Here is a 19,121-nt window from a genome sequence, read left to right as displayed (position 1 = left end):
AAAGCGGCATACACACAGCAGTGAAAAGCAGCTAAACCCCACTATAAAAATCAATTACTTTTAAAAACCCGTGAAACAAAGACAGTGAAAGAGAGAGAAATGCTTTCAAAATTCGTTCAGGGGCTGTGATGCAACCTGGATTGACCATACCTAGACCCATAGCTGGGTGAGACATAAGGGTGGACACTCTTTGGGCTGAGAGGTTTGGTGAGGTTGGGTGAGCAAACGCAGACCCTTTCAAGTAATACTGCATGGTACCCATCCCATGGGTCCCAAAACTCCAGGTTCAAGGGCACCTTCCTACATCGAAAACTTGCATGAGAAACCCAGAAGATGGTACACCATGCGATCGGGAAAGGTTTCTAAAACGCACCTCATTTCTCATCTCCTTGGGCTCGGGTTCGCCATTCCAGCCGCTTTACCAGCAATCTCCCTACTTGAAGGATCAGCACCTTTAACCTCCGGTTCCGAAAAGGTTGCAATTTGTCCTGAGGATGAACGGGAAGAGGGGGAACCAATGAGAGACTAGCTCTAGGTGTTGGGACAGGCACAGGTCACTCTATTTTCCCATCAGGAAGAAGAAATAACCACAGGCTCAGCCTGCTCCCCGGAACCAGAATAGGGCCTGAAGCAATCATGCGCTTTTGCGGCCAGCTCCCACAAAAGCGAGTTGACAAATGGAGCTCAGGGTCACTGCAATTCACAAACCTGCAGAGTTATAAATGGTAACTCTCGTCCACAAATATATTGAGGGAAGGCAACGAAGAGGATTTGAAAGCAAGGCAGAATTGCAGGAAACAGATTTCAGGAGGTAGATTCGAATCGCCTTGAAAGCACATGAAAAGCGGCAAAACGTCGACAATGGTGCCCTTGGCCAAAAAGGGCGTATGCGTTTTTTCCTGAATATATTCAGGAAAAAACGCATACGCCCTTTTTGGCCAACCAAGCAAGCTGGAAAGGCAAATCAGCGCTACAAAGAAGGCTCGCTTCCCGTCGGTCAAAAGGGCCATGCTGAAAAAAGTGTAAAAACCAGAAATGCAGGACAGGCCATGGAGAAATGGGAGCCTTGCTACGCTGATGGGCGGGTTGTAAATGGCCAACAGACACTCTGGAGAAGTGTACGGTGTGTCCTGAAACATCTAAAAAACACAGCTTAGAGAGCATAGGGCACTTCCGCTCATGGGCGTATAAATTGGGAAAACTAAAAATCAGCAAGACACAGGCACCCCAAGGTTTAGGGCTGCTCTGTTGACAAGAACCTCCACTTCATTACACCTTAAATATCCCAGGAAAGAGAAAAACGGATAAAGAAGTTGTGGTCCTTATGTACAATGGAATATCACTCAGCCATGAAATCAATGTCATGAGGCTAGTAGCAGCATGATGAGTGGATTTAGGTACGACGATTCTAAGTGAAATAAGTCACACAGAAAAAGACACTTATCATAAGATGTCACTTATAGAGGGAATGTAAAAACCGCTACACTTGAACTGAATTACAAAACAGAACAGAGTCACACGTTTAGAAAACACACTATGGCTGCTTAACGGGAAAGGTGAGGTGGGGTGATGCATAAAACAAGGGTTTCAAATTAGCTCAGATACCGTTCCATAAACCCAATATGTAATAGACAAGACCTACTCCTTGCTCAGTGAACTGGACTCAACACCCCCTATTCACCGCACAAGAATATATCTGACTAGTAAGAAACTTAAAACCTATGTACTGATACCTCTCTGTAAGTGAGTCAAGTGGGTGTAAAGCGGCATAAACACAGCAGTGAAAAGCAGCTAAACCCCATTATAAAACTCAATTACTTTTAAAAACCCGTGAAACAAAGACAGTGAAAGAGAGAGAAATGCTTACAAAATTCGTTCAGGGGCTGTGATGCAACCTGGATTGACCATACCTAGACCCACAGCTGGGTGAGACATAAGGGTGGACACTCTTGGGGCTGACAGGTTTGGTGAGGTTGGGTGAGCAAACGCAGACCCTTTCAAGTAATACTGCGTGGTACCCATCCCATGGGTCCCAAATCTCCAGGTTCAAGGGCACCTTCCTACATCGAAAACTTGCATGAGAAACCCAGAAGATGGTACACCATGCGATCGGGAAAGGTTTCTAAAACGCACCTCGTTTCTCATGTCCTTGTGCTTGGGTTCGCCATTCCAGCCGCTTTACCAGCAATCTCCCTACTTGAAGGATCAGCACCTTTAACCTCCGGTTCCAAAAAGGTTGCAATTTGTCCTGAGGATGAACGGGAAGAGGGGGAACCAATGAGAGACTAGCTCTAGGTGTTGGGACAGGCACAGGTCACTCTATTTTCCCATCAGGAAGAAGAAATAACCACAGGCTCAGCCTGCCCCCCGGAACCAGAATAGGGCCTGAAGCAATCCTGCGCTTTTGCGGCCAGCTCCCACTAAAGCGAGTTGACAAATGGAGCTCAGGGTCACTGCAATTCACAAACCTGCAGAGTTATAAATGGTAACTCTCGTCCACAAATATATTGAGGGAAGGCAACGAAGAGGATTTGAAAGCAAGGCAGAATTGCAGGAAACAGATTTCAGCAGGTAGATTCGAATCGCCTGGAAAGCACATGAAAAGCGGCAAAACGTCGACAATGATGCCCTTGGCCAAAAAGGGCGTATGCGTTTTTTCCTGAATATATTCAGGAAAAAACGCATACGCCCTTTTTGGCCAACCAAGCAAGCTGGAAAGGCAAATCAGCGCTACAAAGAAGGCTCGCTTCCCGTCAGTCAAAAGGGCCATGCTGAAAAAAGTGTAAAAACCAGAAATGCAGGACAGGCCATGGAGAAATGGGAGCCTTGCTACGCTGATGGGCGGGTTGTAAATGGCCAACAGACACTCTGGAGAAGTGTACGGTGTGTCCTGAAACATCTAAAAAACACAGCTTAGAGAGCATAGGGCACTTCCGCTCATGGGCGTATAAATTGGGAAAACTAAAAATCAGCAAGACACAGGCACCCCAAGGTTTAGGGCTGCTCTGTTGACAAGAAGCTCCACTTCATTACACTTTAAATATCCCAGGAAAGAGAAAAACGGATAAAGAAGTTGTGGTCCTTATGTAAAATGGAATATCACTCAGCCATGAAATCAATGTCATGAGGCTAGTAGCAGCATGATGAGTGGATTTAGGTACGACGATTCTAAGTGAAATAAGTCACACAGAAAAAGACACTTATCATAAGATATCACTTATAGAGGGAATGTAAAAACCGCTACACTTGAACTGAATTACAAAACAGAACAGAGTCACACGTTTAGAAAACACACTATGGCTGCTTAACGGGAAAGGTGAGGTGGGGTGATGCATAAAACAAGGGTTTCAAATTAGCTCAGATACCGTTCCATAAACCCAATATGTAATAGACAAGACCTACTCCTTGCTCAGTGAACTGGACTCAACACCCCCTATTCACCGCACAAGAATATATCTGACTAGTAAGAAACTTAAAACCTATGTATTGATATCTCTCTGTAAGTGAGTCAAGTGGGTGTAAAGCGGCATAAACACAGCAGTGAAAAGCAGCTAAACCCCACTATAAAAATCAATTACTTTTAAAAACCCGTGTAACAAAGACAGTGAAAGAGAGAGAAATGCTTACAAAATTCGTTCAGGGGCTGTGATGCAACCTGGATTGACCATACCTAGACCCACAGCTGGGTGAGACATAAGGGTGGACACTCTTTGGGCTGAGAGGTTTGGTGAGGTTGGGTGAGCAAACGCAGACCCTTTCAAGTAATACTGCATGGTACCCATCCCATGGGTCCCAAAACTCCAGGTTCAAGGGCACCTTCCTACATCGAAAACTTGCATGAGAAACCCAGAAGATGGTACACCATGCGATCGGGAAAGGTTTCTAAAACGCACCTCATTTCTCATCTCCTTGGGCTCGGGTTCGCCATTCCAGCCGCTTTACCAGCAATCTCCCTACTTGAAGGATCAGCACCTTTAACCTCCGGTTCCGAAAAGGTTGCAATTTGTCCTGAGGATGAACGGGAAGAGGGGGAACCAATGAGAGACTAGCTCTAGGTGTTGGGACAGGCACAGGTCACTCTATTTTCCCATCAGGAAGAAGAAATAACCACAGGCTCAGCCTGCTCCCCGGAACCAGAATAGGGCCTGAAGCAATCCTGCGCTTTTGCGGCCAGCTCCCACAAAAGCGAGTTGACAAATGGAGCTCAGGGTCACTGCAATTCACAAACCTGCAGAGTTATAAATGGTAACTCTCGTCCACAAATATATTGAGGGAAGGCAACGAAGAGGATTTGAAAGCAAGGCAGAATTGCAGGAAACAGATTTCAGGAGGTAGATTCGAATCGCCTTGAAAGCACATGAAAAGCGGCAAAACGTCGACAATGGTGCCCTTGGCCAAAAAGGGCGTATGCGTTTTTTCCTGAATATATTCAGGAAAAAACGCATACGCCCTTTTTGGCCAACCAAGCAAGCTGGAAAGGCAAATCAGCGCTACAAAGAAGGCTCGCTTCCCGTCGGTCAAAAGGGCCATGCTGAAAAAAGTGTAAAAACCAGAAATGCAGGACAGGCCATGGAGAAATGGGAGCCTTGCTACGCTGATGGGCGGGTTGTAAATGGCCAACAGACACTCTGGAGAAGTGTACGGTGTGTCCTGAAACATCTAAAAAACACAGCTTAGAGAGCATAGGGCACTTCCGCTCATGGGCGTATAAATTGGGAAAACTAAAAATCAGCAAGACACAGGCACCCCAAGGTTTAGGGCTGCTCTGTTGACAAGAACCTCCACTTCATTACACCTTAAATATCCCAGGAAAGAGAAAAACGGATAAAGAAGTTGTGGTCCTTATGTACAATGGAATATCACTCAGCCATGAAATCAATGTCATGAGGCTAGTAGCAGCATGATGAGTGGATTTAGGTACGACGATTCTAAGTGAAATAAGTCACACAGAAAAAGACACTTATCATAAGATGTCACTTATAGAGGGAATGTAAGAACCGCTACACTTGAACTGAATTACAAAACAGAACAGAGTCACACGTTTAGAAAACACACTATGGCTGCTTAACGGGAAAGGTGAGATGGGGTGATGCATAAAACAAGGGTTTCAAATTAGCTCAGATACCGTTCCATAAACCCAATATGTAATAGACAAGACCTACTCCTTGCTCAGTGAACTGGACTCAACACCCCCTATTCACCGCACAAGAATATATCTGACTAGTAAGAAACTTAAAACCTATGTACTGATATCTCTCTGTAAGTGAGTCAAGTGGGTGTAAAGCGGCATAAACACAGCAGTGAAAAGCAGCTAAACCCCACTATAAACATCAATTACTTTTAAAAACCCGTGAAACAAAGACAGTGAAAGAGAGAGAAATACTTACAAAATTCGTTCAGGGGCTGTGATGCAACCTGGATTGACCATACCTAGACCCACAGCTGGGTGAGACATAAGGGTGGACACGCGTGGGGCTGAGAGGTTTGGTGAGGTTGGGTGAGCAAACGCAGACCCTTTCAAGTAATACTGCGTGGTACCCATCCCATGGGTCCCAAATCTCCAGGTTCAAGGGCACCTTCCTACATCGAAAACTTGCATGAGAAACCCAGAAGATGGTACACCATGCGATCGGGAAAGGTTTCTAAAACGCACCTCGTTTCTCATGTCCTTGTGCTTGGGTTCGCCATTCCAGCCGCTTTACCAGCAATCTCCCTACTTGAAGGATCAGCACCTTTAACCTCCGGTTCCAAAAAGGTTTCAATTTGTCCTGAGGATGAACGGGAAGAGGGGGAACCAATGAGAGACTAGCTCTAGGTGTTGGGACAGGCACAGGTCACTCTATTTTCCCATCAGGAAGAAGAAATAACCACAGGCTCAGCCTGCCGCCCGGAACCAGAATAGGGCCTGAAGCAATCCTGCGCCTTTGCGGCCAGCTCCCTCTAAAGCGAGTTGAAAACTGGAGCTCAGGGGCACTGCAATTCACAAACCTGCAGAGTTATAAATGGTAACTCTCGTCCACAAATATATTGAGGGAAGGCAACGAAGAGGATTTGAAAGCAAGGCAGAATTGCAGGAAACAGATTTCAGGAGGTAGATTCGAATCGCCTTGAAAGCACATGAAAAGCGGCAAAACGTCGACAATGATGCCCTTGGCCAAAAAGGGCGTATGCGTTTTTTCCTGAATATATTCAGGAAAAAACGCATACGCCCTTTTTGGCCAACCAAGCAAGCTGGAAAGGCAAATCAGCGCTACAAAGAAGGCTCGCTTCCCGTCGGTCAAAAGGGCCATGCTGAAAAAAGTGTAAAAACCAGAAATGCAGGACAGGCCATGGAGAAATGGGAGCCTTGCTACTCTGATGGGCGGGTTGTAAATGGCCAACAGCCACTCTGGAGAAGTGTACGGTGTGTTCTGAAACATCTAAAAAACACAGCTTACAGAGCATAGGGCACTTCCGCTCATGGACGTATAAATTGGGAAAACTAAAAATCAGCAAGACACAGGCACCCCAAGGTTTAGGGCTGCTCTGTTGACAAGAAGCTCCACTTCATTACACCTTAAATATCCCAGGAAAGAGAAAAACGGATAAAGAAGTTGTGGTCGTTATGTACAATGAATATCACTCAGCCATGAAATCAATGTCATGAGGCTAGTAGCAGCATGATGAGTGAATTTAGGTACGACGATTCTAAGTGAAATAAGTCACACAGAAAAAGACACTTATCATAAGATATCACTTATAGAGGGAATGTAAAAACCGCTACACTTGAACTGAATTACAAAACAGAACAGAGTCACACGTTTAGAAAACACACTATGGCTGCTTAACGGGAAAGGTGAGGTGGGGTGATGCATAAAACAAGGGTTTCAAATTAGCTCAGATACCGTTCCATAAACCCAATATGTAATAGACAAGACCTACTCCTTGCTCAGTGAACTGGACTCAACACCCCCTATTCACCGCACAAGAATATATCTGACTAGTAAGAAACTTAAAACGTATGTACTGATATCTCTCTGTAAGTGAGTCAAGTGGGTGTAAAGCGGCATAAACACAGCAGTGAAAAGCAGCTAAACCCCATTATAAAAATCAATTACTTTTAAAAACCCGTGAAACAAAGACAGTGAAAGAGAGAGAAATACTTACAAAATTCGTTCAGGGGCTGTGATGCAACCTGGATTGACCATACCTAGATCCACAGCTGGGTGAGACATAAGGGTGGACACTCTTGGGGCTGAGAGGTTTGGTGAGGTTGGGTGAGCAAACGCAGACCCTTTCAAGTAATACTGCATGGTACCCATCCCATGGGTCCCAAAACTCCAGGTTCAAGGGAACCTTCCTACATCGAAAACTTGCATGAGAAACCCAGAAGATGGTACACCATGCGATCGGGAAAGGTTTCTAAAACGCACCTCATTTCTCATCTCCTTGGGCTCGGGTTCGCCATTCCAGCCGTTTTACCAGCAATCTCCCTACTTGAAGGATCAGCACCTTTAACCTCCGGTTCCGAAAAGGTTGCAATTTGTCCTGAGGATGAACGGGAAGAGGGGGAACCAATGAGAGACTAGCTCTAGGTGTTGGGACAGGCACAGGTCACTCTATTTTCCCATCAGGAAGAAGAAATAACCACAGGCTCAGCCTGCTCCCCGGAACCAGAATAGGGCCTGAAGCAATCCTGCGCTTTTGCGGCCAGCTCCCACAAAAGCGAGTTGACAAATGGAGCTCAGGGTCACTGCAATTCACAAACCTGCAGAGTTATAAATGGTAACTCTCGTCCACAAATATATTGAGGGAAGGCAACGAAGAGGATTTGAAAGCAAGGCAGAATTGCAGGAAACAGATTTCAGGAGGTAGATTCGAATCGCCTTGAAAGCACATGAAAAGCGGCAAAACGTCGACAATGGTGCCCTTGGCCAAAAAGGGCGTATGCGTTTTTTCCTGAATATATTCAGGAAAAAACGCATACGCCCTTTTTGGCCAACCAAGCAAGCTGGAAAGGCAAATCAGCGCTACAAAGAAGGCTCGCTTCCCGTCGGTCAAAAGGGCCATGCTGAAAAAAGTGTAAAAACCAGAAATGCAGGACAGGCCATGGAGAAATGGGAGCCTTGCTACGCTGATGGGCGGGTTGTAAATGGCCAACAGACACTCTGGAGAAGTGTACGGTGTGTCCTGAAACATCTAAAAAACACAGCTTAGAGAGCATAGGGCACTTCCGCTCATGGGCGTATAAATTGGGAAAACTAAAAATCAGCAAGACACAGGCACCCCAAGGTTTAGGGCTGCTCTGTTGACAAGAAGCTCCACTTCATTACACCTTAAATATCCCAGGAAAGAGAAAAACGGATAAAGAAGTTGTGGTCCTTATGTACAATGAATATCACTCAGCCATGAAATCAATGTCATGAGGCTAGTAGCAGCATGATGAGTGAATTTAGGTACGACGATTCTAAGTGAAATAAGTCACACAGAAAAAGACACTTATCATAAGATATCACTTATAGAGGGAATGTAAAAACCGCTACACTTGAACTGAATTACAAAACAGAACAGAGTCACACGTTTAGAAAACACACTATGGCTGCTTAACGGGAAAGGTGAGGTGGGGTGATGCATAAAACAAGGGTTTCAAATTAGCTCAGATACCGTTCCATAAACCCAATATGTAATAGACAAGACCTACTCCTTGCTCAGTGAACTGGACTCAACACCCCCTATTCATCGCACAAGAATATATCTGACTAGTAAGAATCTTAAAACCTATGTATTGATATCACTCTGGAAGTGAGTCAAGTGGTTGTAAAGCGGCATAAACACAGCAGTGAAAAGCAGCTAAACCCCATTATAAAAATCAATTACTTTTAAAAACCCGTGAAACAAAGACAGTGAAAGAGAGAGAAATGCTTACAAAATTCGTTCAGGGGCTGTGATGCAACCTGGATTGACCATACCTAGACCCACAGCTGAGTGAGACATAAGGGTGGACACTCTTGGGGTGAGAGGTTTGGTGAGGTTGGGTGAGCAAACGCAGACCCTTTCAAGTAATACTGCGTGGTACCCATCCCATGGGTCCCAAATCTCCAGGTTCAAGGGCACCTTCCTACATCGAAAACTTGCATGAGAAACCCAGAAGATGGTACACCATGTGATCGGGAAAGGTTTCTAAAACGCACCTCGTTTCTCATGTCCTTGTGCTTGGGTTCGCCATTCCAGCCGCTTTACCAGCAATCTCCCTACTTGAAGGATCAGCACCTTTAACCTCCGGTTCCAAAAAGGTTGCAATTTGTCCTGAGGATGAACGGGAAGAGGGGGAACAAATGAGAGACTAGCTCTAGGTGTTGGGACAGGCACAGGTCACTCTATTTTCCCATCAGGAAGAAGAAATAACCACAGGCTCAGCCTGCCCCCCGGAACCAGAATAGCGCCTGAAGCAATCCTGCGCTTTTGCGGCCAGCTCCCACTAAAGCGAGTTGACAAATGGAGCTCAGGGTCACTGCAATTCACAAACCTGCAGAGTTATAAATGGTAACTCCCGTCCACAAATATATTGAGGGAAGGCAACGAAGAGGATTTGAAAGCAAGGCAGAATTGCAGGAAACAGATTTCAGGAGGTAGATTCGAAGCGCCTTGAAAGCACATGAAAAGCGGCAAAACGTCGACAATGATGCCCTTGGCCAAAAAGGGCGTATGCGTTTTTTCCTGAATATATTCAGGAAAAAACGCATACGCCCTTTTTGGCCAACCAAGCAAGCTGGAAAGGCAAATCAGCGCTACAAAGAAGGCTCGCTTCCCGTCGGTCAAAAGGGCCATGCTGAAAAAAGTGTAAAAACCAGAAATGCAGGACAGGCCATGGAGAAATGGGAGCCTTGCTACGCTGATGGGCGGGTTGTAAATGGCCAACAGCCACTCTGGAGAAGTGTACGGTGTGTCCTGAAACATCTAAAAAACACAGCTTAGAGAGCATAGGGCACTTCCGCTCATGGGCGTATAAATTTGGAAAACTAAAAATCAGCAAGACACAGGCACCCCAAGGTTTAGGGCTGCTCTGTTCACAAGAAACTCCACTTCATTACACTTTAAATATCCCAGGAAAGAGAAAAACGGATAAAGAAGTTGTGGTCCTTATGTACAATGGAATATCACTCAGCCATGAAATCAATGTCATGAGGCTAGTAGCAGCATGATGAGTGGATTTAGGTACGACGATTCTAAGTGAAATAAGTCACACAGAAAAAGACACTTATCATAAGATATCACTTATAGAGGGAATGTAAAAACCGCTACACTTGAACTGAATTACAAAACAGAACAGAGTCACACGTTTGGAAAACACACTATGGCTGCTTAACGGGAAAGGTGAGGTGGGGTGATGCATAAAACAAGGGTTTCAAATTAGCTCAGATACCGTTCCATAAACCCAATATGTAATAGACAAGACCTACTCCTTGCTCAGTGAACTGGACTCAACACCCCCTATTCACCGCACAAGAATATATCTGACTAGTAAGAAACTTAAAACCTATGTATTGATATCTCTCTGGAAGTGAGTCAAGTGGGTGTAAAGCGGCATAAACACAGCAGTGAAAAGCAGCTAAACCCCATTATAAAAATCAATTACTTTTAAAAACCCGTGAAACAAAGACAGTGAAAGAGAGAGAAATGCTTACAAAATTCGTTCAGGGGCTGTGATGCAACCTGGATTGACCATACCTAGACCCACAGCTGGGTGAGACATAAGGGTGGACACTCCTGGGGCTGAGAGGTTTGGTGAGGTTGGGTGAGCAAACGCAGACCCTTTCAAGTAATACTGCGTGGTACCCATCCCATGGGTCCCAAATTTCCAGGTTCAAGGGCACCTTCCTACATCGAAAACTTGCATGAGAAACCCAGAAGATGGTACACCATGCGATCGGGAAAGGTTTCTAAAACGCACCTCATTTCTCATCTCCTTGTGCTCGGGTTCGCCATTCCAGCCGCTTTACCAGCAATCTCCCTACTTGAAGGATCAGCACCTTTAACCTCCGGTTCCGAAAAGGTTGCAATTTGTCCTGAGGATGAACGGGAAGAGGGGGAACCAATGAGAGACTAGCTCTAGGTGTTGGGACAGGCACAGGTCACTCTATTTTCCCATCAGGAAGAAGAAATAACCACAGGCTCAGCCTGCCCCCCGGAACCAGAATAGGGCCTGAAGCAATCCTGCACTTTTGCGGCCAGCTCCCACAAAAGCGAGTTGAAAACTGGAGCTCAGGGGCACTGCAATTCACAAACCTGCAGAGTTATAAATGGTAACTCTCGTCCACAAATATATTGAGGGAAGGCAACGAAGAGGATTTGAAAGCAAGGCAGAATTGCAGGAAACAGATTTCAGGAGGTAGATACGAATCGCCTTGAAAGCACATGAAAAGCGGCAAAATGTCGACAATGGTGCCCTTGGCCAAAAAGGGCGTATGCGTTTTTTCCTGAATATATTCAGGAAAAAACGCATACGCCCTTTTTGGCCAACCAAGCAAGCTGGAAAGGCAAATCAGCGCTACAAAGAAGGCTCGCTTCCCGTCGGTCAAAAGGGCCATGCTGAAAAAAGTGTAAAAACCAGAAATGCAGGACAGGCCATGGAGAAATGGGAGCCTTGCTACGCTGATGGGCGGGTTGTAAATGGCCAACAGACACTCTGGAGAAGTGTACGGTGTGTCCTGAAACATCTAAAAAACACAGCTTAGAGAGCATAGGGCACTTCCGCTCATGGGCGTATAAATTGGGAAAACTAAAAATCAGCAAGACACAGGCACCCCAAGGTTTAGGGCTGCTCTGTTGACAAGAACCTCCACTTCATTACACCTTAAATATCCCAGGAAAGAGAAAAACGGATAAAGAAGTTGTGGTCCTTATGTACAATGGAATATCACTCAGCCATGAAATCAATGTCATGAGGCTAGTAGCAGCATGATGAGTGGATTTAGGTACGATGATTCTAAGTGAAATAAGTCACACAGAAAAAGACACTTATCATAAGATATCACTTATAGAGGGAATGTAAAAACCGCTACACTTGAACTGAATTACAAAACAGAACAGAGTCACACGTTTAGAAAACACACTATGGCTGCTTAACGGGAAAGGTGAGGTGGGGTGATGCATTAAACAAGGGTTTCAAATTAGCTCAGATACCGTTCCATAAACCCAATATGTAATAGACAAGACCTACTCCTTGCTCAGTGAACTGGACTCAACACCCCCTATTCACCGCACAACAATATATCTGACTAGTAAGAAACTTAAAAGCTATGTACTGATATCTCTCTGTAAGTGAGTCAAGTGGGTGTAAAGCGGCATAAACACAGCAGTGAAAAGCAGCTAAACCCCAGTATAAAAATCAATTACTTTTAAAAACCCGTGAAACAAAGACAGTGAAAGAGAGAGAAATACTTACAAAATTCGTTCAGGGGCTGTGATGCAACCTGGAGTGACCATACCTAGACCCACAGCTGGGTGAGACATAAGGGTGGACACGCGTGGGGCTGAGAGGTTTGGTGAGGTTGGGTGAGCAAACGCAGACCCTTTCAAGTAATACTGCGTGGTACCCATCCCATGGGTCCCAAATCTCCAGGTTCAAGGGCACCTTCCTACATCGAAAACTTGCATGAGAAACCCAGAAGATGGTACACCATGCGATCGGGAAAGGTTTCTAAAACGCACCTCATTTCTCATGTCCTTGTGCTTGGGTTCGCCATTCCAGCCGCTTTACCAGCAATCTCCCTACTTGAAGGATCAGCACCTTTAACCTCCGGTTCCAAAAAGGTTTCAATTTGTCCTGAGGATGAACGGGAAGAGGGGGAACCAATGAGAGACTAGCTCTAGGTGTTGGGACAGGCACAGGTCACTCTATTTTCCCATCAGGAAGAAGAAATAACCACAGGCTCAGCCTGCAGCCCGGAACCAGAATAGGGCCTGAAGCAATCCTGCGCTTTTGCGGCCAGCTCCCACAAAAGCGAGTTGACAAATGGAGCTCAGGGTCACTGCAATTCACAAACCTGCAGAGTTATAAATGGTAACTCTCGTCCACAAATATATTGAGGGAAGGCAACGAAGAGGATTTGAAAGCAAGGCAGAATTGCAGGAAACAGATTTCAGGAGGTAGATTCGAATCGCCTTGAAAGCACATGAAAAGCGGCAAAACGTCGACAATGGTGCCCTTGGCCAAAAAGGGCGTATGCGTTTTTTCCTGAATATATTCAGGAAAAAACGCATACGCCCTTTTTGGCCAACCAAGCAAGCTGGAAAGGCAAATCAGCGCTACAAAGAAGGCTCGCTTCCCGTCGGTCAAAAGGGCCATGCTGAAAAAAGTGTAAAAACCAGAAATGCAGGACAGGCCATGGAGAAATGGGAGCCTTGCTACGCTGATGGGCGGGTTGTAAATGGCCAACAGACACTCTGGAGAAGTGTACGGTGTGTCCTGAAACATCTAAAAAACACAGCTTAGAGAGCATAGGGCACTTCCGCTCATGGGCGTATAAATTGGGAAAACTAAAAATCAGCAAGACACAGGCACCCCAAGGTTTAGGGCTGCTCTGTTGACAAGAAGCTCCACTTCATTACACCTTAAATATCCCAGGAAAGAGAAAAACGGATAAAGAAGTTGTGGTCCTTATGTACAATGAATATCACTCAGCCATGAAATCAATGTCATGAGGCTAGTAGCAGCATGATGAGTGAATTTAGGTACGACGATTCTAAGTGAAATAAGTCACACAGAAAAAGACACTTATCATAAGATATCACTTATAGAGGGAATGTAAAAACCGCTACACTTGAACTGAATTACAAAACAGAACAGAGTCACACGTTTAGAAAACACACTATGGCTGCTTAACGGGAAAGGTGAGGTGGGGTGATGCATAAAACAAGGGTTTCAAATTAGCTCAGATACCGTTCCATAAACCCAATATGTAATAGACAAGACCTACTCCTTGCTCAGTGAACTGGACTCAACACCCCCTATTCATCGCACAAGAATATATCTGACTAGTAAGAATCTTAAAACCTATGTATTGATATCACTCTGGAAGTGAGTCAAGTGGTTGTAAAGCGGCATAAACACAGCAGTGAAAAGCAGCTAAACCCCATTATAAAAATCAATTACTTTTAAAAACCCGTGAAACAAAGACAGTGAAAGAGAGAGAAATGCTTAAAAAATTCGTTCAGGGGCTGTGATGCAACCTGGATTGACCATACCTAGACCCACAGCTGAGTGAGACATAAGGGTGGACACTCTTGGGGTGAGAGGTTTGGTGAGGTTGGGTGAGCAAACGCAGACCCTTTCAAGTAATACTGCGTGGTACCCATCCCATGGGTCCCAAATCTCCAGGTTCAAGGGCACCTTCCTACATCGAAAACTTGCATGAGAAACCCAGAAGATGGTACACCATGTGATCGGGAAAGGTTTCTAAAACGCACCTCGTTTCTCATGTCCTTGTGCTTGGGTTCGCCATTCCAGCCGCTTTACCAGCAATCTCCCTACTTGAAGGATCAGCACCTTTAACCTCCGGTTCCAAAAAGGTTGCAATTTGTCCTGAGGATGAACGGGAAGAGGGGGAACAAATGAGAGACTAGCTCTAGGTGTTGGGACAGGCACAGGTCACTCTATTTTCCCATCAGGAAGAAGAAATAACCACAGGCTCAGCCTGCCCCCCGGAACCAGAATAGCGCCTGAAGCAATCCTGCGCTTTTGCGGCCAGCTCCCACTAAAGCGAGTTGACAAATGGAGCTCAGGGTCACTGCAATTCACAAACCTGCAGAGTTATAAATGGTAACTCCCGTCCACAAATATATTGAGGGAAGGCAACGAAGAGGATTTGAAAGCAAGGCAGAATTGCAGGAAACAGATTTCAGGAGGTAGATTCGAAGCGCCTTGAAAGCACATGAAAAGCGGCAAAACGTCGACAATGATGCCCTTGGCCAAAAAGGGCGTATGCGTTTTTTCCTGAATATATTCAGGAAAAAACGCATACGCCCTTTTTGGCCAACCAAGCAAGCTGGAAAGGCAAATCAGCGCTACAAAGAAGGCTCGCTTCCCGTCGGTCAAAAGGGCCATGCTGAAAAAAGTGTAAAAACCAGAAATGCAGGACAGGCCATGGAGAAATGGGAGCCTTGCTACGCTGATGGGCGGGTTGTAAATGGCCAACAGCCACTCTGGAGAAGTGTACGGTGTGTCCTGAAACATCTAAAAAACACAGCTTAGAGAGCATAGGGCACTTCCGCTCATGGGCGTATAAATTTGGAAAACTAAAAATCAGCAAGACACAGGCACCCCAAGGTTTAGGGCTGCTCTGTTCACAAGAAACTCCACTTCATTACACTTTAAATATCCCAGGAAAGAGAAAAACGGATAAAGAAGTTGTGGTCCTTATGTACAATGGAATATCACTCAGCCATGAAATCAATGTCATGAGGCTAGTAGCAGCATGATGAGTGGATTTAGGTACGACGATTCTAAGTGAAATAAGTCACACAGAAAAAGACACTTATCATAAGATATCACTTATAGAGGGAATGTAAAAACCGCTACACTTGAACTGAATTACAAAACAGAACAGAGTCACACGTTTGGAAAACACACTATGGCTGCTTAACGGGAAAGGTGAGGTGGGGTGATGCATAAAACAAGGGTTTCAAATTAGCTCAGATACCGTTCCATAAACCCAATATGTAATAGACAAGACCTACTCCTTGCTCAGTGAACTGGACTCAACACCCCCTATTCACCGCACAAGAATATATCTGACTAGTAAGAAACTTAAAACCTATGTATTGATATCTCTCTGGAAGTGAGTCAAGTGGGTGTAAAGCGGCATAAACACAGCAGTGAAAAGCAGCTAAACCCCATTATAAAAATCAATTACTTTTAAAAACCCGTGAAACAAAGACAGTGAAAGAGAGAGAAATGCTTACAAAATTCGTTCAGGGGCTGTGATGCAACCTGGATTGACCATACCTAGACCCACAGCTGGGTGAGACATAAGGGTGGACACTCCTGGGGCTGAGAGGTTTGGTGAGGTTGGGTGAGCAAACGCAGACCCTTTCAAGTAATACTGCGTGGTACCCATCCCATGGGTCCCAAATTTCCAGGTTCAAGGGCACCTTCCTACATCGAAAACTTGCATGAGAAACCCAGAAGATGGTACACCATGCGATCGGGAAAGGTTTCTAAAACGCACCTCATTTCTCATCTCCTTGTGCTCGGGTTCGCCATTCCAGCCGCTTTACCAGCAATCTCCCTACTTGAAGGATCAGCACCTTTAACCTCCGGTTCCGAAAAGGTTGCAATTTGTCCTGAGGATGAACGGGAAGAGGGGGAACCAATGAGAGACTAGCTCTAGGTGTTGGGACAGGCACAGGTCACTCTATTTTCCCATCAGGAAGAAGAAATAACCACAGGCTCAGCCTGCCCCCCGGAACCAGAATAGGGCCTGAAGCAATCCTGCACTTTTGCGGCCAGCTCCCACAAAAGCGAGTTGAAAACTGGAGCTCAGGGGCACTGCAATTCACAAACCTGCAGAGTTATAAATGGTAACTCTCGTCCACAAATATATTGAGGGAAGGCAACGAAGAGGATTTGAAAGCAAGGCAGAATTGCAGGAAACAGATTTCAGGAGGTAGATACGAATCGCCTTGAAAGCACATGAAAAGCGGCAAAATGTCGACAATGATGCCCTTGGCCAAAAAGGGCGTATGCGTTTTTTCCTGAATATATTCAGGAAAAAACGCATACGCCCTTTTTGGCCAACCAAGCAAGCTGGGAAGGCAAATCAGCGCTACAAAGAAGGCTCGCTTCCCGTCGGTCAAAAGGGCCATGCTGAAAAAAGTGTAAAAACCAGAAATGCAGGACAGGCCATGGAGAAATGGGAGCCTTGCTACGCTGATGGGCGGGTTGTAAATGGCCAACAGCCACTCTGGAGAAGTGTACGGTGTGTCCTGAAACATCTAAAAAACACAGCTTAGAGAGCATAGGGCACTTCCGCTCATGGGCGTATAAATTGGGAAAACTAAAAATCAGCAAGACACAGGCACCCCAAGGTTTAGGGCTGCTCTGTTGACAAGAACCTCCACTTCATTACACCTTAAATATCCCAGGAAAGAGAAAAACGGATAAAGAAGTTGTGGTCCTTATGTACAATGGAATATCACTCAGCCATGAAATCAATGTCATGAGGCTAGTAGCAGCATGATGAGTGGATTTAGGTACGATGATTCTAAGTGAAATAAGTCACACAGAAAAAGACACTTATCATAAGATATCACTTATAGAGGGAATGTAAAAACCGCTACACTTGAACTGAATTACAAAACAGAACAGAGTCACACGTTTAGAAAACACACTATGGCTGCTTAACGGGAAAGGTGAGGTGGGGTGATGCATTAAACAAGGGTTTCAAATTAGCTCAGATACCGTTCCATAAACCCAATATGTAATAGACAAGACCTACTCCTTGCTCAGTGAACTGGACTCAACACCCCCTATTCACCGCACAAGAATATATCTGACTAGTAAGAAACTTAAAAGCTATGTACTGATATCTCTCTGTAAGTGAGTCAAGTGGGTGTAAAGCGGCATAAACACAGCAGTGAAAAGCAGCTAAACCCCAGTATAAAAATCAATTACTTTTAAAAACCCGTGAAACAAAGACAGTGAAAGAGAGAGAAATACTTACAAAATTCGTTCAGGGGCTGTGATGCAACCTGGAGTGACCATACCTAGACCCACAGCTGGGTGAGACATAAGGGTGGACACGCGTGGGGCTGAGAGGTTTGGTGAGGTTGGGTGAGCAAACGCAGACCCTTTCAAGTAATACTGCGTGGTACCCATCCCATGGGTCCCAAATCTCCAGGTTCAAGGGCACCTTCCTACATCGAAAACTTGCATGAGAAACCCAGAAGATGGTACACCATGCGATCGGGAAAGGTTTCTAAAACGCACCTCGTTTCTCATGTCCTTGTGCTTGGGTTCGCCATTCCAGCCGCTTTACCAGCAATCTCCCTACTTGAAGGATCAGCACCTTTAACCTCCGGTTCCGAAAAGGTTGCAATTTGTCCTGAGGATGAACGGGAAGAGGGGGAACCAATGAGAGACTAGCTCTAGGTGTTGGGACAGGCACAGGTCACTCTATTTTCCCATCAGGAAGAAGAAATAACCACAGGCTCAGCCTGCCGCCCGGAACCAGAATAGGGCCTGAAGCAATCCTGCGCCTTTGCGGCCAACTCCCTCTAAAGCGAGTTGAAAACTGGAGCTCAGGGGCACTGCAATTCACAAACCTGCAGAGTTATAAATGGTAACTCTCGTCCACAAATATATTGAGGGAAGGCAACGAAGAGGATTTGAAAGCAAGGCAGAATTGCAGGAAACAGATTTCAGGAGGTAGATTCGAATCGCCTTGAAAGCACATGAAAAGCGGCAAAACGTCGACAATGGTGCCCTTGGCCAAAAAGGGCGTATGCGTTTTTTCCTGAATATATTCAGGAAAAAACGCATACGCCCTTTTTGGCCAACCAAGCAAGCTGGAAAGGCAAATCAGCGCTACAAAGAAGGCTCGCTTCCCGTCGGTCAAAAGGGCCATGCTGAAAAAAGTGTAAAAACCAGAAATGCAGGACAGGCCATGGAGAAATGGGAGCCTTGCTACTCTGATGGGCGGGTTGTAAATGGCCAACAGCCACTCTGGAGAAGTGTACGGTGTGTTCTGAAACATCTAAAAAACACAGCTTACAGAGCATAGGGCACTTCCGCTCATGGACGTATAAATTGGGAAAACTAAAAATCAGCAAGACACAGGCACCCCAAGGTTTAGGGCTGCTCTGTTGACAAGAAGCTCCACTTCATTACACCTTAAATATCCCAGGAAAGAGAAAAACGGATAAAGAAGTTGTGGTCCTTATGTACAATGAATATCACTCAGCCATGAAATCAATGTCATGAGGCTAGTAGCAGCATGATGAGTGAATTTAGGTACGACGATTCTAAGTGAAATAAGTCACACAGAAAAAGACACTTATCATAAGATATCACTTATAGAGGGAATGTAAAAACCGCTACACTTGAACTGAATTACAAAACAGAACAGAGTCACACGTTTAGA

Source organism: Balaenoptera borealis, assembly GCF_965194805.1.
Source record: "Balaenoptera borealis genome assembly, chromosome: 5".
Classification (NCBI taxonomy): domain Eukaryota; kingdom Metazoa; phylum Chordata; class Mammalia; order Artiodactyla; family Balaenopteridae; genus Balaenoptera; species Balaenoptera borealis.
Note: the sequence above shows the minus strand (reverse complement) of the source record.